We start from the raw sequence: 21109 nt of genomic DNA, 5'->3' as shown, positions 1-21109 counted from the left end.
ATCATCAAATGGTGAAAAATCAAAATATTTTTCTGTCATATGCTGTCACACACTGTCAGAAAGCTCTGTGCTGTGGCCACAGTCAAGTTGAATCTGATTAAAAGATCAGCAAACAAGGCGGGTTTGGGGGTATTTGACCTCATCAGTGCTGTGCCTGCGAGCACCTGTCAGCAGCGCTGTGTCCTGTGCCACGACACTGCTGCTGGTGCGGCTTGCCAGTGGGGAGGGCTGCTGACACCCTGGAAAGGAAACAACAGATTGATGTGTTCAGTTTTCTATTTTCAAATACTGTTCAGTGCTGCAAAGATGGAGCTTAAATTTAATTCCAATTACCAGTTCCACAAACAATGAATTATTCAAGATAAACTGCCCGGTTTTCCTGAAGCGTGTGGGTAATATGCCTATGTTTGCTCCTAACTATACATATGTGGGCCGAGATGAAGGAACAGGATTAGTTTATCCTCCGTTTATTAGAATTCCATCATGTTCTGTATTTCTAAGGGGCCGATCAATATTTGCGTAGTTGAGTTTGCAAAACTCAATAAAACCGCACAGCTCCAGATGTACACGAGTGTCCACTTAAAAATTTAAAGCTACAAATAAATCAAATAGTAAAATTATAAATAAATCAAATATGAATTTTCATCCTCTTAGCAAGAAGACATTTTCAGTAATATGTGTTTATGTGTGTTTCAAGTAGAGGAGAAATAAAACAAGAAAAGTAGTCTTTTTTTGTTTTGTTTCTTCTCTTTAAGATACTGTGCTACTTCATTGGCTTAAATAGTAATGTTATGGTGAATTCCCATTATCAAGCTAGTGAAATTAATATTTTATCCAGTTTGAGAGGAAGCAATATCTGCCTTTTCATTGTATTTCATGGATAAAATAATCTCTTTGCTTTCAATAACTCTGCCTCAAGAATTTTCATATATTTGCCTTAGGCAAAGCTGAGATTCTTTTTCTCATTTCAAATTTTCACATTTCACAGGGAAAGAAAAAAACCTCGCGTGGCTATGCATGACAGCTTCCCCATCTGTGAGAAACTGCTCTGAAACACTGATATGAGTATAAAGAACGATTCCATTTTTAAAAACCCTTAGTTTTTAAAGTGATCTTTTTACTGAATTATAAAAATATATACAGAAAAGTGGACAGATAATTAAAGTTGGAAGAATTTTTACAGCTAACACGCTTGCTACCACAACATATGCCGATGAAAAACAAAAGTCCCTCCGTGCAACTTTCAGGCACAGCCTCGACCACTTTTATGGGGTTCCCTGCCCATGGCCCACTCACTGCCTCACATCCCTGGGGGTTCACTGCCCATGGCCCACTCACTGCCTCACATCCCTGGGGGTTCCCTGCCCATGGCCCACTCACTGCCTCACGTCCATAGGGGTTCACTGCCCATGGCCCTAGGCACAGCCTCACAGCCCTGGGGGTTCCCTGCCCATGGCCCATTCACTGCCTCACGTCCATAGGGGTTCACTGCCCATGGCCCACTCACTGCCTCACGTCCATAGGGGTTCCCTGCTCATGGCCCTAGGCACAGCCTCATATCCATAGGGGTTCACTGCCCATGGCCCACTCACAGCCTCACATCCCTGGGGGTTCCCTGCCCATGGCCCACTCACAGCCTCACGTCCATAGGGGTTCCCTGCTCATGGCCCTAGGCACAGCCTCACATCCCTGGGGGTTCCCTGCCCATGGCCCTAGGCACAGCCTCACATCCCTGGGGGTTCTCTGCCCATGGCCCACTCACTGCCTCACATCCCCAGGGGTTCTCTGCTCATGGCCCTAGTTTGACTTTTATATCTATGGCATCAAACTGCTATTCCGTGTTTCTTTTTCTTGCACTCAACATCATATCTGAAATATTATTTAGCCATCACTCACTCTCATTGCTCTTAAATGTTCTACAGGTCACTTAGATTTATTGATACAAACTGTAATCGATGGACTTTAGTGCTGATTTCTTTGATTTCAAGTGTGGAAATGTTGTTATAATTCTTTTATGTATTGCCTGATACACTTAGAACTTCCCTTTTTGAAATATTGCTAGAATGGAATCATTGGATCACAGGGTGTGAACAGTGTATACTTTGCTAAAATACTTAAACAATTTTGCATTCTCAGTGCATCAGAATCCCAACTCTGCTTTACTGCATACACTCAGTAAGGTTAATTTTCTTTATCCAGTCATTTGATGAGTGTATAAGCTAGTTGGTACTTCGATATGGGTTTAGGATACTTATCTTATGAATAATGATGTGTGCATTCTTTTTTAAAAAATTTATTTCTTTAATTTATTGTTTTATAATACCATTCCATAGGCCCTGGGATTTACCCTCACTTATTCCAAAATCCCTCCTCACCCACTGATTTCCTCTATATTATTATAATAGAATAGTCCTTGGTAAACAGTCGTGGAAGTCCATCATATTGCTATTTGCATGTATCCCTGTTGTCGTAGGTATGAACGATGGCAGAGAGTCATCCTTTTGTGAAGATATATTTAACAGTTTCATTGGGAGCCATCTTTGATTTGGAAGTAGACATGCATACTGCATTGCATCTTCACGCCAGGACATGAGGGTTCAATATTGTCTTATTTAGGTGTGTTTAAGTTTCTTTAGGGGGTCTGCTTTTATTCAGTAGTAGAGATGCATCCTGCAAATCCTTTGATTCTTGTTATTCTGATCTCCACTACATCCTTTGTGAGATTACAAGTGTATGTTTCCCTTTATCTTTTTTTGTTTCCGTTTTTGGTGGTCTTATATCAGAACAAACATATGATATTTTTCCCTTTAGGATTGGCTTACGCTCACTGCGATGCACCACCTGGGGATCCTCTTCCGCCCTGAGTATGCCCAAAACTTTTCCCCAGTTTTTTATTAGATGATTCACTGCAATCTAGGGTGCCATAACTTCTCACTGTGTAGTTAGTGCTTGCTGCATAACGTTCGCCTCAAGGTCATGATGAGGTTCTATCGGTTTATTTTCTCAAAATGTTTGTTTTCTTTTACTCTCTGCCTTTAGATTTTTAGTGCATCTGAAATTGATGCAGTGATAGGACCTAAGTTCGTTACGCTCATCTTGTTTCCTGTAGGAGCATCCATTATGTTCTGCAGCATTTGCTGAGATAACCTTTCTTCCCAAGGCACTGCAGTGGCACTGCTGTCACTCATCAAGGCACAACGCACACAAACATGAGTTTCTGGACTCTGTTACCCCAAGGGTGTGAAAACGTAACCTTCTAAGATTATCACTGGTGCACTCAACCTTTTGACTCAACATTTCCATTTGTGAAAATGCTAATTGTCCCCAAAAGAACTCTTAGTTTTAGTTGGAAAGTCAAGTAGTACATAAATTGATTTAGGGAGATTTCATGTGCTTGTAATACGGTGATTTAGCTTATTAGCTTGGCAATTATTCTATTTTAAGAGAGCCAATATGTATCAATATTTCTATACTTAGAAGTCAGATTTTATTACAGTTATTCTGGGTATGAAATTCTACTGTTAAAAGTTGGCTCTCAAATTTTAAAATATTTTGCTAATATTTATAAATAGAATTGGATTTTGCATTTTATATCATGACTATTAACGTTACTGAATTGTCCTAATGGCTTATTTTTCATAGATTTTTTGATTTTCTGTGCATGTACTTTATTTTCTATGTATATAATCTTCATTATGAGGCTTTATGCTTCTTACTCTTGCTTTATTGAACTATCCAGTACTACAGTACTACTACTAGAAAAATATTAAATAGAATTATTCGTACAAGGCACTTTTGCTGTTATCTCAGAACTCCAGGGAATAGCTTTAAATATTTCACTATTAAGTTTAAAATCCACTATAGATTTTATGGATATTCTTTCAAATTTATCAAATTCGTAGGCCTGATTGGAGTTCTCCATCATGAATGTGTTTTGAATTTTATCAAATATGAGATGTTATATGTCCCTTTCAGAGAAAAACATTGTGAAGAATTACATTGATTGATTCCTCAGTTAAAACAATCTTGCTTTCTGGGGGAAAAAAATTAGCATGACGAAATAAGCTCTATCATACACAAATGTGTCCTTGTTCTATTAGATGATATTTCACTTAGAATTTTGTGTCTCTGTGTCAGAGGATAATGAATTTGTAATTGCTGTTTCTTGTAATCCCTGTGTCATATTTTGACATTCCTATAATTAGGATATTACTTTGAGTGTCCTACAAAGGCCTGTGTGTTAAAGGCTTTGTTCCCATGTTATGTTAATGTTAAAAACGAGTGCTAAGACAGTTGACGCCTTATCCGGTCATGGTGTTTCAAAGCAAGAGCTTTTGGAAGTGACCGAAGTGGGTTGTTAGGCTGGAGCCCCATGGCCAGGTCAAGGTGGCTGAACAACAAAAACAAACAGCTGCATGCTCCCTGGTACCTTGTGATACTTTATGTGCCCTATCAAGCCCATGCTAGCCTGGATGCAGAGGAAGGCTATTGCATGGAACCACCTGACGTTGGACTACGATCCACTAGAACCATAAGTCAATATATACACTTTCATCTTTACACAGGTAGCATTTCACAGGCAGTCAATTGTGCCAAGGGGTTAATAAGTACTATGCATATAAATAATCATGAGACCCCCATAAAACAAATTTATGAATGTTCCCTTTTCTGTAAAAATGTGTGTAGGAATGGTGCTGCATATACCATCAGGACTCAGAAGAATTGACGGGGCAAGACATCTAAGCCTGGATTTCTGAAGGCAGAGTTTTTTTTTACTACCACACTAAATATAGATAAAATTAGCTTAGGACTGATCAGCTCCTTTTTGATACAGTTTAATTGGCACTGAGGTCTCTTTTCCCCCTCCTCCAAGTTCCCTCCCATTGCCTCTATTTTTTTTCTTCCTTTATTGATTACATTGTATTACAAGACATTGTTCTATAGGTACTGGAATTTCCCCCCACCCTCCCCCAACCCTCCCACCATGGTGGATACCTCCACCTTGTTGTGTAACCACAATTCAAGTTCAGTTGGGATTGCCTCATTGTGAGCATATACCAAGCATAGAGTCCAGCATCTTATTGCCCAGATAAGTTCAACGTCTTCTTTGGGAGACCCTCTCTGGTCTGAAGGTAGGGCCAAAAGAGTAAAATCCCACTCAATTAAAAGCCCCATCAGCCCCATATATAACATTATGGAACCAATTGACCTAGTGCTGAGTAAACAATATGTTAGAATGACATGTAAGCTCTTAGCCACATCCTGCGACCATTTCAATGACAATACTGCTTTAGGAAGGGTATGCAGAGAAATCCTTCATCCCTTGGTGAGGAGTACTTGTTCTTTGTGTTCTACCTAGTAAGGTATGTGTGGGTCGATGCTGACCAGTCTTTCCTTGTTGTTCTCTGGTTATCTGTTCCAATTTGTGTCTGTGTGTGTGTTTGGGGGGGGGGTGTTCTGGAGCGACCCTGTTGGTCATTGTAGAGGGTGGGGACCCAGAGCTGGAACTTAGGACCAGAGAAACCTCCTCTCCCTTGTCTCGAAGGAAGTTTACTGTTCTTCTGATTCTGAGGATCACCCAGGGCCCCCCGCTGTTGTTCCGATGACTCTGTATCCAATGAGGAAGGATTCAGGCTTCTTCCATCCCGATGGGGGAGGGATGTCCTCCGAGTTCTCAGCCTCCGAAGGCATTCCAGTTCCCCATGGTTCCTTGGCCGGTGTGATGCAGTCCTTGGTGCCCGTTCTGATAGTCCTTGTTGGGAAGCCGGGAGTTTCCAGGGATAGGATACAAGCCTACTCCTGTCCTGCCGCTCCTCTCTGGGGCTCCCCCCAATTCTGTGCAAGTGACCTCCTGTTAATAGATTATTAGGGTCACTCATGATTCCCCCTGTATGTCTTTGCAGTTTTTACCATTGTCTAATGCTTTTCTGAATGTATTGTCTATAAGTTATCTGTCATATTCCTGATAGGTTTCACTACACGGCTTACCTCACACATTCAAAGGAAATGGAAGATTTCTCTGCATTCTGGCCCCATTTCTAAGTATCACAAGGTTTTGAAGGTATATTGGGTGTTACAATTATTCAAAACACATGTGTTGAGACCGTATTGGTTTCAGGCTCATCTGAGAGAGACTTTCTGTCATCGGGAATCTTAGAAGACTTTCACATCCGCAAAGCACTGCAGCTTCGGTAGGGAACTGTCTGAGCAGCAATCAAAGAACCGAAAAATGCCAGGCCTCCCTGGCCGGGCAGCCAGCAGGCAGAGCCTAGCGCCAAGTGGTGCACTGACCGCCCAGGAGCAGCTCCCCTTGTGGGCATGAGAGCTGCTGTGGTAGTTGCCAGGCATGAAACGGCGGCCCTGGGGGGCCTTCAGCAGCCATGCGGCGGAAGGGCCAATCCCCCCACCCCCGCGCCACCCACGCCCCTTCCTGGCCGGGTCCCCAGCTCCAGCTGCTCCCCCAGTGAGCAGTAGGACAGCCCAGATCTGTTACACAGAGTCCCAAGACGTACCTCCAAGGGAAGCCATCTCTGGGGCTCCTGCAGACTGGGAGCAGCACCCCTTGTGGGCGTGGGAGTGGGGGCCGGAGGGGGGAGGTGGCCCTTCGGCTGCATGGCTGCTGAAGGCCCCCAGGGCCGCCGTTTCATGCCTGGCAACTACCACAGCAGCTCCCACGTCCCTCTATTTCTTTTTGTAATTAACTTAAGAGAACCATGTTTTTCTGCCACCTTGTGTATTTCACCTAAATTTATTGAACATCTATAGCTTTTCCTATAGATTTTGATTTTTAAGCTCAGATCATGTTTTCTTCCTCTAGTGAGGATTCTTCTCAATTTTTGATATGCAGTTAGTGGTTTCCATTGGAGTGTGAATCCCTGCCTTGCTGAATGGATTAACCTTATCCCAGGAGAGCGGGGCAGGTCTCCTGGGAGTAGATGCCTTCCCTTGACCATGGACTGTATCAAGCAGCTGGCATGTCCCTGCCAGCTGGAACCCTTGTCCTTGCTCACACATCTGTTCCTTTTTCACACACTCGATGCCCTTTGCACTTCTCCGTCACACTGTGGCACAGCAGTGTGGTGGTGCCACGTTGTTCTCAGCTGCAGAAGTCCAAGCCAGAAGAATTCTGCGAAGTAATCAGCTCCAAACATCGTTGCGGCAGCACAGCATGTGAGAGGACGCTAGGAAAACAGATGTAGAATGCTGTGTCAGTTGGGCTGTGCCTCCCATCTTCTGACATCACAGCCACTTCAACTCAGTCTGTCTTGACCAGATGAAACTTGGCTTTTTGTCTCCAGCACCCATAGACTGTATGTAGCAAGTTCTGGTGGTAGCCTTTTAAAAATCATAATTGTTATTATTTCTTATCATTGGAAAGTCAGATATACAGAGAGGAGGAGAGACAGAGGAAGATCCTCCACCTGCTGGTTCACTTCCCAAATGGCTGCAATGGTCAGAGCTGCACTGATCCGAAGCCAACAGCCAGGAGCCAGGAGCTTTACCAGGTCTCCAACACAGGTGCAGGGCCCCAAGGCTTTGGGCCATCCTCAACTGCTTTCCCACATCACAAGCATGGAGCTGGATAGGAAGCGGGGCCACAGGGACATGAGCCGGCACTCATATGGGATCCAGGCATGTCCAAGGCAAGGACCTTAGCCTCTAGGCTAACACTCCGGGCCCTAGTGGTTGCCTTTGAACAGTGGCTTGCCGTCTGACCTCTTGTCTTCTGCTGTTAGTTTATACATTAACAAGTATAATCAGAACTACTGGATTTGACAATATTGGACCCATAGAAGTCACCAGTTCTCTAAACTCTTGATCCCCTCTAGTAGCTTCCCTGATGTCTGCATGGCTCTTCACACACAGAAACACAGACACACACACACACACAGTTCAGTGGATGCTTTAAATTATCTTAGTAGATACAGTATTCCTCCTCAAGCTACACCATTATAGGTGAAGAGAGAAAGCATTAAAGCTTTCATTTTTTTAAAAGATTTATTTTTGTTATTTTTTTTATTGGAAAGGCGGATATACAGAGAGGAGAGACAGAGAGGAAGATCTTCCGTCCGATGATTCACTCCCCAAGTGAGCACAACGGCCGATACTATGCTGATCCGAAGCCAGGAGCCTCTTCCGGGTCTCCCACGCGGGTGCAGGGTCCCAAAGCTTTGGGTCGTCCTTGACTGCTTTCCCAGGCCACAGGCAGGGAGCTGGAAGGGAAGCGGGGCTGCCGGGATTAGAACCGGCGCCCATATGGGATCCCGGGAGTGCAAGGTGAGGACCTTAACCACTGTGCCACCGCGCCGGGCCCTAAAGCTTTCATTTTTAAATTAAGGTGTATTTCATTTGTATTCTCACCAACATTTCTCAAAGAATCAGATATCCCCTAACTCTATTTTTGATTCTGAAATTACACAAAAAGCAAAGATCAAGTGGAACATAACAAGACAATAGGATAAAAAGAGTTATAATATGAATTGAATTTTTCAAATTTGAAAAAAAAATTTGTTCTTAGGCAAAAAACATATAAATGTATTGAGCTCCAAGTTGCTTTTCACAACCTGAAAAATAAAAAGCACCACTTTACAATAGTCTCCATCAAAATAACAAAGTTCAAAACAGAGATGTGTAATATAACACATCACCACCTCATGCGGTACTTGTCTACTTTGCACAACTCCTCTATATTCATATACATGCATATACGCTTACCTGTAAATCAATTGATCCTGTATTTTGCATGAAGGTTGGCTTATATCAGAGAATATATGATATCTGTCCTTTTATTGACTTATTTCTCTGAGCTTAATAGTCTCTAGTTAGAACCATTTTGTTCTAAGTGGTACAATTTCATTCTTTTTTTCATGGCTAAGTAGTATTCCATAGAGTCTGTAACTCTGAGCAAAATATTGACTTCCAATAAAACTGTCAAATAGATCGTGACAGTAGAATGCTGGACTTTATTCCATTTTATATATCTAGAATGTCAGGATACACTCTAATAGCAGAGTAGTGGACTTGTGTGTGCTGTTGATAATGTAGGGAAAATAGTGGGTTGTGGGGGTGGGGGTGATGGAAGAAGTGGAAATCCCTGAACCTAAGGAACTGCATCATGAAAAATAATTTATAAAAAAATCAAATTCCTTACTTCTTTATTTAAAAAGCTTATAAAATACAGATTAGTTTTCTGTGTTAATTTTGGAGACTGCGTTACAGAGAATGCCTAGGACACTGGCTGGAGAACGTCAGAGGGGCTGTCACTCCTCGCAGGCTGACGGCCGTTAAGTCGGTGCATGCAGTTGGCGTTTAAGTCTTGCCTCACTTCCTGCTGCACTCACTGTGAAGTCTCTGTTAGCTATTTCATGAGCGTTACTTCCTCTTATTTTCAGGTTGAAGCAAGTATTCAGAAGAGTTATTTCTGAACGTAATCTTGGGCAGCCCTTGCTTGACCCCATAAGAACTGTACGGCTTGCTTAGCAGCTCCCATCCCCTGGGCAAACGCATCCCCCACACTCCCCTTTTCTCTGTTTGCTTTCCTTTTATCTTTGCCTTTCCTAAATGTGGAGTTCAAGTCAATGATTGACAAAAAGCTCTTTTATATCAATTTAATATTTTTGATTTTGTAATTGATATTGGTGAGTGGAGTATCTCCCGTTACTAACTCACTCTCCAAATACTTGCAGTGCCCTAGTTGGAGCCGGAGACGCAGCCAAGGTCTCCCACACAGGTAGTCCTTTTCCTTGCTTCCTCAGCTCCACATCAGCAGGAACAGGGAATGAAAGAGAGCCAGGACTTGGATTCACCTGCTGCTATGAGATGCGGGTGTGTCTGCAGAGCCGGCCCGCTGCTGTCACTGCTTGCACTATGGCTTAGTCATCCTGAGGCTGCCTAGATGCAGAGTCAAACACGGGAACTGGAATCCACATGGTTGATGGCCAGAATATTCCTTTTTAATGTAATTTTCATCTATTCCTGTCAAAGGCAGAGGGACAGATATGTACACAGAGAGAGAGAGAGAGGAAGAGAGAGAAAGAGAGAATTTTCTGATCACTGTATTGGTTTATTTCCCAAATATACGCAATAGCTAGGGTTAGGCCAAGTTTAATTCAAGAGTGTAGAGTTCAGTATGGGGCTCCCCATGGGTTACAAAGTCCCAAGACAGGGCCTGATGCAGTAGCCTGGCAGCTAAAGTCCTTGCCTTGAACTTGCCGGGATCCCATATGGGCGCCTGTTTGTGTCTCGGCAGGCCCTGCTTCCCATCTAGCTCTCTCCCTGTGGCCTGGGAAAGCAGTCAGGATGACCCAAAGCTTTGGGACCCTGCACCTGCATGGGAGACCCAGAAGAAGCTCCTGGCTCCTCACTTCATATAAGCTCAGCTCTGGCCATTGCGGTCACTTGGAAGTGAATCGGCAGATGAAAGATCTTCCCACTCTGTCTCTCCTCTTCTCTGTATATCTCATCTTCCAATAAAAATTATAACAAATCTTAAAACAAGACCCAAAACAAAACAATATACACTCAGACATAGCACTGCTTCTTTCCTCTCACTCTTGTTAAGAAAGACACATTCTCCTTTTGCCTGAAATCATGAGACATTACAGATAAACTCCCTGGGAGAAAGTGACTTTCATTCTCTGCAAATGTCTCCTCTTTGCTGCATTCCTCTTCTGATTGGTTTCTACTTTTTAGCTACTTTAACAGTACTGAAAATAATATACAGTTTTAATTCTACAGTCGGCTTTATTTATTGATCAGTTGACTCTGTCATATGCCAGCACTCTGAGTCTCTTTTTATTAAGATAACCTACAGTTCTTGAAAAATTCTTGAGTGATTGGAAGGTGATTAAGAAGTGCTTGTAAAGTAAGCAATAAAGGAAGTGCAATCTAATACACAATTTGGAGGACTTTACATTTTTTATTAGCTTATGTCTTAAGGTTACAGAGTAAACCTTAAAGATACAGCCTACACAGCAACTCTGTTTAAGCTCTGCAAACTGATACAGATAAAATCAGCTTTAGGAAGTAGACAATTTTCATCCACTAGACTCACAGTCTTTTTTTTAAAAAAATTTACTTTCATCTTAAAAAATAAGGTATGTATTTGAAAGGCAGATTTATAACAGAGAGGAGACAGAGAGATGTATTGCACAGGTGAGATCAGTTCCTAAACGGCCCTGCCAGCCAGGTCTTTACAAGGCCGAAGTCCCGAACCATGAATTTCCAGTCTCTTCCATGGGTGGCAGGAGTCTAAAATCTGGATTATCATCTTCTGCCCACTCGGAGCATTCAAAGAGAAGTGAAGGGCTGCAAGCAGAGCAGCCGATTTGGAAAGCCACACTAACACCCTGCCACCATGACAGCTCACTGTTGTTCCTGTTACTCTCATCAGTTCACGTTGCAACAGCCAGCTGCCAAAAATGACCAGGGATGTTGCTGATATGTTGTGACACATGATGGCCCTTCTTCACTACAGTTGCTGTTTGTAGGAACTATTGAGCAAGAAGTTTCCTAATCTTGACCTGTAAGAGATTAGCAACAAAGGACAATGCCTTGAATGAGTGCCCAGTCATGTGTCAAGGAGTGGACATACATCTGGTGGTAAAGCCCTTCCCACTCCTGCGTCCTGAGGCAGCCTTTGTACTGGAATGGAACTGCATCAAGTGCTTCAGATGATTTCTTAGAGACTAGAATGGGGGACCATGGGTACTTGGATGGACCTGGCAGGTGGACGATGGAGGGACAAGGGTGGTGAGGTCTGCTTGCCTTGCCTCTCACTGACTCTATTTGCTTCCTACACAGCTTTGCAGAGACAGCATTTCAAGTAATATACATGTGACCATATCTTTAAGGATGAAATTCTACTGAGTGTGCAGCCCATACTCAATATCCTGGGGGTTACTGCAGCAGGAAAATCAGGGTGGGGGAAACCAAGGAAAGAGAAAGGAGAAAATCCTGCTGAGTTTAATCTGAGCAGTGTATCCATCACCCAAAATGATACAAATCAGCCATTACTGGATCATGCACAAGCGACTCTCCTACCTGCGATCCCTTCTTTGCTTTTCTAACCCTCTTTGCAGCTCAGCCTAATGAATTGTCAGAACTGTCAGACAGCCCTAAGGAATGACAAATGCCTATGATTTGCTGCTGCTGCTGCTATTTTCCTAGAAACACCTGATGTATGTAGTCTTGCATTCTTCAGTCTCGAATTAGAGACTTGGAAAACAAAATCAACCTTGATAAATATAGCAATTTTTCCCCTGTTCTGTAAGCTGAACTGAATGGATATTTTTAAAGATAGAGAATTGTATTTTGTTCTTATTTATGCACATCTCACAGGGCAAGTCCCAAACAAAGAGTTACCAACACAGTGCTGCAGTGTGTGACATGGCGTAGCTGATCATCAACTCAGGACTTAAGAAACGTCTTTATATTAAGATTGTCTGGGTTAGTCATCAGGGCCTTTGAAGTAAGCAGTTTTGCCTTTATTAACACTATGAGAAGCCAGAGGGATTGAAACCTTGGGTTTCCATTGTGAGCATCCAGGGTCAGCTGCCACCTGCTAGGACCATTGGTGATACCGGCAGTTTAGGAAATAGAAGAAATTTTTAATGATAATTGGTACTTTAGGAGATGTGAAAGATAAACTACCTCTGGTTCTATAAACATTGTTCTGGTAGATTTGTTTGCCAAGGTTATAGCTGAGGCTTCAGTTGGATACCATGATTGTTAAAAATCCCAGTGATTAAAAATTTAAGCCAAGTCTGAATATACTGGAATGTAGAAATTGTACAAAATGAGAATATACTTCAGATTTTCTATTATATGTTTTGTTCACACCTGCTGGTTCTGATTATGGAGTTTAGTTTATCAATCATACTAAAGCCCGATTAAATATGTTATGATGACTCTGGTAAAATAAGTTGTATTTCTCCCGGTAATGTTCATGGTAGAAGAGCTATGCCAGTTCCCGGATCAGATGCCCCTTACAGCCTTCCCTTGTTGATCATCACACTGAGCCAGTCTTTGCCAACACTGACAAGGTCTACGAGTTACGCCATGAACGCCATTACTGCTGATGCAATGGCTACGCTTGGAGCGGCTTCTCCCCTTCTCTCCCTCCTTCCCCGATACAGAGAGAAGAGAAAGCAACTTGGAAACAGCGATCTTGTCCACCTCCCCTGTTCCTCAATCTTTCCACCCTGCTCTGTGAGAGGGCACGCATCCCTCTCAATTACACAATCAGTACTAAAAATAATTTTTTAAATAAAAAATAATATTCAGGAATTTTGTTTTTAAAAATAATGCTTTCTTTGGATTCTACATGTTGTATGAAATGCGTGATTATCTGTGGAGGGTGCTAGCAGGAAATGAGATGACCCATGTCTCCACATGCTTAGTTTCCACAAAATAAAGACCCATTCACTGCATAGAAAATCTGGTTCATATTAGTTAGTCTGGATTACTGGGTAGTCAGTGAACCAATGCAGAATTAAAAAGAGGACAGACTTCCTATTTTAAAATCACAGCTTCCCTTCACTTTGGGCAGGTGTTTTATTTCTGAAATGAAAATTCAGACTCTCCATTGTGGTTTCCAGTAATAAAAATTATTTACATTACACTTAGCATATAGTAAGTCCTCCTTAAATAAGAGGTATGGATAAGCAATAACCATAAAACCTGATTCATCTGGCCACAAGTAGTCTTGATATTCTCACACACCTACGTTTTCACTGCAGTTCCTCATGTCCGTACAATCCGTGGAGTTGCTTCTTGAGGTGGGGGTATCCGCACTTGAGTCTTTACACAGTCTAACATCCCTTTCTCTCCGCTACTAAAGACTGTTGATCTCTTAGTCATGAGGAGGGGGATTTTATTTTTCTGCATAAATCTGTGAAAAAAGGGGATAGGAAAGAAAGAAAAGATAAATTCCCAGAAAAATAGAGAGACCATCACAATAACACATGGGGACAGTATGCAATTTTATGCTTTCAGAAATTAGACTCTAGAAGGTACTTCACGTTCGCAAAATGCTGCATAATGGCTTTTCTCCAACAGCACTTACCTCCCAAGGCAGTAAGCTGTGTGCACAGCAGAGTGGATCATCTTTGCAGGGAATGTAAGTTCTTGATGCGGTGGAAGATCTGAGAAAGAGTGCATGGTCTGTTCCCCAGAGCCTGTTCACTTGCGACAAGAAGCTAAGAGCTTTAGCACAGAGTATCAGGTGATGGGGTAAGCCTCCCGAGGTAAACAGCAGGATTTCTAAAGACGCAATGATCACGTCTTCGCCTTTTCTCTCTGCCTGCCATGGGCTGGGCTGGGTCTGTTGGTTAAACTAGAGAGGACCGGTTAGGTCGCAGAAGTTCTAAAAATGCTTGCAGGTTTGCTTTGACGTCAGCTACAGATCAGTTTCTTCATTTCTTCTCTGGATATTACCAAGGTATTGTAGGGGAAGTGGGGAGAATAGGAAAAAAATGCTTTTCTCCTTTACATTATCTTCATAGATAAAAGGAAGCCTGACTTCTGAATTCATGGCATTTTAAATCTCTGTTTTCAGTCTAAGACTATTGTTCTTTGTATTTTCTTTAAAAATTTCAATGATCTAAGCCTAAATATCTCTGTGAACACGAAATGCTGCATGCATGACGCACTCACACACACATTCATGCAAATTTCAGCAACGCACATTCTACCACTCAATGGATTCCCCCACTTTGCATCTTTTGGTACTCGGTCATCCCTACATAAACTTGGGCAGACTGACTATCCTGGTACCTTCCTCCGTTATGCCAGGGCGTTTGCGCGGTGAGACACACCAGACTTCCTCCGTCATGCCAGGGCCTTTGCGCGGTGAGACACACCAGCAGGGGGACTAACTGCACACACACTTGAAGTGGTAGAACTTAATTCACTTTCCTCCCTCAGGAGGGTCAGAAATTGGTCAGAATGTGATGACTTGAGCCTCCAACAGCTTTAGATTTATTCCTGGGCATCCACAGAGGGTTCCAGGCTTCAGACACACAGTCCTTGTGTCTCAGCAGCTGAGTCGGGCTGGTTGAAGGTTGTTGTAGTAGATGCCACTGAATGCCTTCCTGAGAATTTCATGGGAGTGTTAAAGAGGAGAAGTCCTTGAAACCAGGTTGTCTCTCTGTTCTCAATGTAGCTTCTGACTGGGGCTCCTGTTAGGAGGATCTCATCACCAAGAGGGTATCACCTCCCATGAGGCTCCAAGGTGTAGCACCTACAACAACCAGCAACCAGCATGTCTTAGCCTGCTGCCTCTCAGAGCATCCCTGACTTCCAACCTGAAGTTGGAGCTGAAATCTGGGAAAAACTGGCTTGTCACGCCAGAACTTGCCTCTGCTCAGCTGTAACTTTGAAAACAGTACGCCAGTAACAACTTCAAGCACAAGATGCTAGGGTCTTTTTCCCCAACCCTCCCCATTGCATCTGCAGAGAAAAGGACGTGGGAAACCTGCAGAGCCAGGTCAGCCCCTGGGGACGCAGGTGGGAGAATGCTGCCCCGGCAGCTGGGCCTTCCCTTCACAGCTTGTCAGCAAGAAGTGAAGCAGCCCTTGCTGCAGCCTTTAACACTTGCTAAAGTGGGTAAGGGCAGCAGGAGATGAAGAGCGGATGCTCCGGAATTTCAGCTCACACATGCCTACCTGGCTTGGGGGTTTCTGCACTTATAAATGTGCCTTTGCATGGCACAGGCTCAGGAGCTCGGACTCCTCCCCCCTGCTCCTTCCCTCCAGTTGGTTATCATGACAATCCTTTAGGCAACATCCTCTGTACCAGGGATTCTGCAAATAATTTGAAAGAACTTGTACCTAAACGGGACTGCGTGTCCTGACCTGTGATCATCTGGCTCACCCAGACTGGGCTCATGAAACTCTGTTGAAGGAAGAAAACATTCAATGTATTTGTGCAATTAGCATTGTGCGTGGCTGACCGTAAGCTCTTCAGAATATTTGAGAATCTTACCTCGATGGTTGAAAAAGGCTGGAGGAGGGTATGATCACCTGAGCAAAAAAATCTGGATATATTGAACGCTTGCTTTCATCCCAAGTTTGTTGATTATCTTCCTTTCTTGATCTGTCCATTGAGCATTTTGTTAAAGAATGAGTTGGACCTCTGAAAATCCACCTACTTGCAATCTTGACGGCAATAATTATATAGCAGCTCGTGCCAATAATTGTATAGCAGCTTATGCCAGAAGTCAGCAGCTGATGGCCCTTTTGCTTAGGCCCACACCACCCACAAGGGCAACCCAACTGGATTCTCAGGCTCCTGGTTCTAAACCTATCCAGCCCTGGCTGTTGTAGTCTTTTGGTAGATGAACTAACAGATGGAAGATTCTCTCTCTCTCCCTTCCTTACTCCCCCCTGCCTCACTCTCCCTCACTCTCTCCCTCTCTAACACTCTTCTTCAAGTAAATAAAATAAATCTTTTAAAAATGGGAGATTATATCGCACAGATGCAAAAGATGCTGTGAAGACTCGGCAGAACATAGCCATGTACAAACCAAGGAGAAAGCCTGAAATGGGGTAAGCCAGCGATGGGGTAGCCCTGCCGACTCCCATCTCATACTCCCGGTCTGCAGACCTGGTAGGCAATAACTGCATCATGCAATTTGTATCACCTTATAGCATGGCCATCCTTAACACATGAACACACACTTACTCAGATATATTGTGTACCTGCCCCTTGAATTAGCTGTCATTATTTTCTTGATGATCGTGCAAGTATTTTTGCTGCACACATTTGGAAGAAAAGAGTTATCCATTAAACATCTTGCTCAAGTCACCACCTTGCAAGCATTCCAGCTGGAAGGTGCCCTGAAGTTCACGGCTTTGAAAGCAACAGGGAAGGCTGTAGTCCGCAGTGTACACTTGTGTTCTTAGAGCATGGGATAGGGCCTTGAGTGTGTGTGTGTGTGTGTGTGTGCGCGTGCGCATACACACATGTGTGGTTCCTTAGGTCTTCGCTCATTGTATTTAACAAGCAATGGAAATTCATGGACCCATTGTGACTCTAAAATTGAGTGCAGTTTTGAGAGAAGTGGCCAGAGGAATGAGGAATGCGAGGCAGTTAGCATCCCATGGGATATGTTTCCCCAGGGCTCTGGGCGCTGCCACTAGAGCAGGCAGAGGAACCAGAATTGGCTCTCGGTCATCAGCGACTTGTGTTATTGTATTAACAGAGAGACAATAGCCAAGCCTTCAAGGACTGAACCATTGGACACCCCTAAGCAGCCTGAGCCTTGGGTCTGTATCATCACTCGCTGGTGTAATAGCAATCCTCATGCAGATTCGGCCGCGGAGGAATGTGTCTGCTAGAACGGAGTTCACGCATGACATATGATGTATCTGTTCAAAGGGACAGATACATCTTTCTTACTGCCGCCACGCAGCGGCTCTCAGCCACCATCCCTCCTGTCCAAATCACCTCAAATAAATGTGAGTGCCGCACTGCTCACAGTAATTCCTTCATTTTTAAACACATAATGGAAATGTATAACTAGTCCTCATAAAAATTTATATCTCAATCCGTCCCTTTAATTTATAACGGGCCCTCTAGGCGGTTATTATTCAAACGTTAATAAAATGCCTATGGATCACCAAGAGCAAGCGTCTCCAACTTCCCTTCTCCCCCTATTTGTACTTTTATAAAACTAGATTAGCGTTAATGCCACTTCTGCTCCCAACAACAATTATGCCTTTAATAAGAGAGGGCTGCATGATGTATTAATCATGGTACGAATACGGTTCCTATCAGCAAACCAAAGTTGAATTTTTCATGCCCTTTGCCACAACTGCTGCTCTCGCTACTCTATATGTTTAGATTCTGCAGTTTATGCAAATGCCTCCTTTCTATAAATTTTAGATTTATCTCCATTTGTCACTGTATGCATTCTAATAGAACATGATTGTTTTTTTCCTAAAATATGATTAAAACCCATTTCAATTATTTATAGTGAGAAAGGTAAGAAAATAGAAGTAGATGGAGCTTCCCTGTGCCACAGGGTTAATTATATGACTTTTAAAATGTTAATAAATTTAACACACGCCCAACCTCTTCTCAATTTTTAACAATAGTTGTCGTGAAAATGGTTTGATGGAACCCAACAAAGACAACTCAGCATCACAGGCTTTATTCTCCACACCTGGAAGGCTTGCTTGGGCATCTCCTGGCACAGGGCGGGTTCCACTCTCCTTATTCTCCCGGCTTGCCAGGAAGTCTCCCAACCTGATGGAAAGCATCAATAAAAAGCTGAACCTGAGCAGTACGTGTCTGCCTCAGCCTGGTGAAGTGTACAGGAGTGGGTGAGTACAAAGTAGGACTCCCAGCAGAGAGCTGCTCTACCACCGGCCCAGGTCCTGCTCTAACAGCTCCCTGTCTGATGTCAGCACCGCGCGTTAGCCAAAGTTGAGCAACAACCAGCTTAGAGGAAGAGCATTCACTATGGAGGATCTGTGTTTCCGTGTGAGACGTGCTCACAAGAGAAGTTCCTCTTCTATCCCTCTCCCCTGCCACTCACAGATGCCAGTTATAGAAATAGACGAGAGATTGCCAGTGGACCAAGGAAATATTTAATAAGGCCCTTGACTTCATTATATTCACCACTCTCCCACCAATTTTTATCTTGACTCTTCATTCCTCGTCTCTGTGATCCCCTCTCAATAGATTTCCAGAAACAAAGCTGGCTTCACAGGTTGGTTCCAGTTAAATGTTCCTTGTTCTTGTTAATGAGATTCTGTACCTTTAAAAAGCTAGCCCTGCCTCACCCCCTTTACATCCTGCACATCTAACGGTCTTTCCACTAATTGGTTCTGTGTAAATGAAACAAGCTGAAAAACACTGTGGCACCAATAAATATTAATAAGTTATTGTTTGTTTTCTTTACCTTGCTTATGAATTCATACAAAGACAGTGCTAAGACATTAACTCCAGTCTATTAATTGCCACCTGATACTTTTCTCCTGGATAATTAGGTACCCATTAGTTCTAATCAAGTAGTTACTTAATTATTGCAGTAATTAGTCTAATGGACTAGCAAATTGAAGCTTTATCACTTTTGGATACTTAATGTTCCTGACAGAGTACTTCGCAAGTGTCAGGGTTCCGGATTCAGCAACCTGCCATGTGAGAACCCCTCCTCCACCTCACTCGCGCTGCATCTGTCTCCTGACAGGGTTGCTGCGGAAGCTTCCAGAGGGCTACCGGGCCTGCATCCCTTCCTGGGGATCCTTCCTCACGGAATGCCCAGAGTCGGGGTGCTGTCTGTGTGGGCAGATGCATGCTGAACTCCTGGGCCACATGAGATGATCTGTCCCTGCATTTGGGGGGTTGCTTTTTTGCGCAAGGGAAATAGGCAAAGGGAAAGACTTGTTTACAAAGGTCGCGGACCTGATTCAGGAGTACTTCATATCCTCCTGACTGAGCAAAACGCTGTGTGCAACAGCCCGAGAGCGCATGAGTCCCACTGTTTACACACGAGATGGAGTCCAAGCAGAACTCCACGACCCAGGTGGAAGCAGGGACCTGCACAGGGCTGCGCTTCGTGTGAGGGACTTTCCACGCACTCTGAGATCGCCGATGATCGTCTTGGTAAAATGCTCATGACCCCACAGCGATGTTCCAGAACACTCTGTCATAGACGGTGCCACTCTGTTTCTGAAGCTTCCCCAGAGTTTTCTCATATCTAGCGTGCTATGGCTGCTGCTGGAATGCCTCTTCCCTCACTGGCCAGCAGTCCCCTCTTCCCCATCCGGGCAGCTGTGGTACAGCTCCGCGCATCTCCGTGTTTTGATTGCCCTTAGGACTGTGCCCTTGCTTTTTGCCTAGTGACTGCATGAGCCAGTTATGTGTTTAAAATCTGTGTTCTCCCAGTGCGCACAGGTTAACAGCTCGCAAGCCAGATGCTGTTGCTTTCTTGCTTAAGGTTTCTCGATAGACTCGACGCCGTCTGTGGCTTGCTGCTCTGAGCTGCACTGGCATGGCTGCGGCTTCTCCTCTGTACTGCCCTGCTCCTCACTTAGGGCTTCTTCACTCTGATTCATGATCCCTTTTCTTGTCTGGGCCACACCCGGTTACTTTTTGGCCCTAGAACTTTTCCTCTGTTTCTCGTTACACCTCCTCTTCGCGGCCCCATTGCCCCTCCGCTCTCGTTGTCTACTCTGCTCTAACTGCTCTGCATCCCGCTCTCTCTTTTACCCTCCCCATCCTCTCTTCCATATGCGGTATCACCTCAGCGATACTCTAAAACAACCACCACAGAGCTCTCTGTGCCATGAGTCTCTTCATTTCCTTCCTAGGGCATAGCATCGGTCCTTGATATCCTCATTGGAATTAAACTCCATAAAACTGGGAACTTGCCTGTCTCTGTTACCCAGTCATGGGGCAACTCTAGCCTAAGTCCAGTAAAAACATCCATTGGCTGAACTGATCAGCAGAATGAAAATGGAAAAGAAAAGTTATTCTCCAATTATCTCCAAAGACTGATTTGTTTTTGTTGAAAAGGCAGATGTATGCAGAGAAGGAGAGACAACCAACCATCCACTAGCTCACATTCCAAATGACTGCAACTTCAGCAGCTGAGCCAGTGTGAAGCCGAGGCTCAGAGACCTCTGCCACTCCCGTGTGCACACAGCGTCCCAGCGCTCTGCACCGTCCTCCGCTGCTTTCTCATGCCACATGCAGGGAGCGCGAACGAAGGTGGAGCAGCCAAGACATGAAGAGGTGCCCTAGGAGACGCCAGCACTTGCAGGCAGAGGATTACCAAGTTGGACCGAAGCAACAACCTTCTCTTCTTTTCTGAGAGATACGAAAAATGTGATGAAAAATACAAAATGCTTGGAAATATTGCCTATTCAGACTGAGATTGCATCTGCTAGATTCTGAGACACATGAATTTTTTTTTAATTGGAAATTCAGATATACAGAGAGGAGCAGAGACAGAGATTTTCCATCTGGTGATTCACTCCCCAAGTGAGCGCAACAGCTGGAGCTGAGCCAATCCAAAGCCAGGAGCCTGGAGCTTCTTCTGGGTCTCATGCAGGGGTGCAGGGTCCCAAGGCTTCGGGCCGTCCTCGACTGCTTTCCCAGG

At 44.0% G+C, this 21109-nt stretch overlaps 1 long non-coding RNA gene across 2 annotated transcripts; it reads right to left on the bottom strand.

The window, feature by feature from the left end:
- Positions 1-6639: 6639 nt before the first annotated feature.
- Positions 6640-14810, bottom strand: LOC121148781. Of its 2 annotated transcripts, none has more exons than XR_005882590.1 (3): positions 14066-14810; positions 13727-13891; positions 6640-7181 (listed from the first exon to the last, which is right to left on the bottom strand). It is a non-coding gene; the product is annotated as an uncharacterized LOC121148781 (long non-coding RNA). The 2 variants fall into 2 exon arrangements; XR_005882591.1 differs by lacking the exon at positions 6640-7181 and adding an exon at positions 9139-9975.
- Positions 14811-21109: the final 6299 nt, after the last annotated feature.

Source organism: Ochotona curzoniae, unplaced genomic scaffold (genome assembly GCF_017591425.1).
Source record: "Ochotona curzoniae isolate NIBS_2020 unplaced genomic scaffold, NIBS_Ocur_1.0 scaffold_4701, whole genome shotgun sequence".
NCBI classification, from domain to species: domain Eukaryota; kingdom Metazoa; phylum Chordata; class Mammalia; order Lagomorpha; family Ochotonidae; genus Ochotona; species Ochotona curzoniae.
Note: the sequence above shows the minus strand (reverse complement) of the source record. Positions and strands in the feature narration are given on the sequence as shown.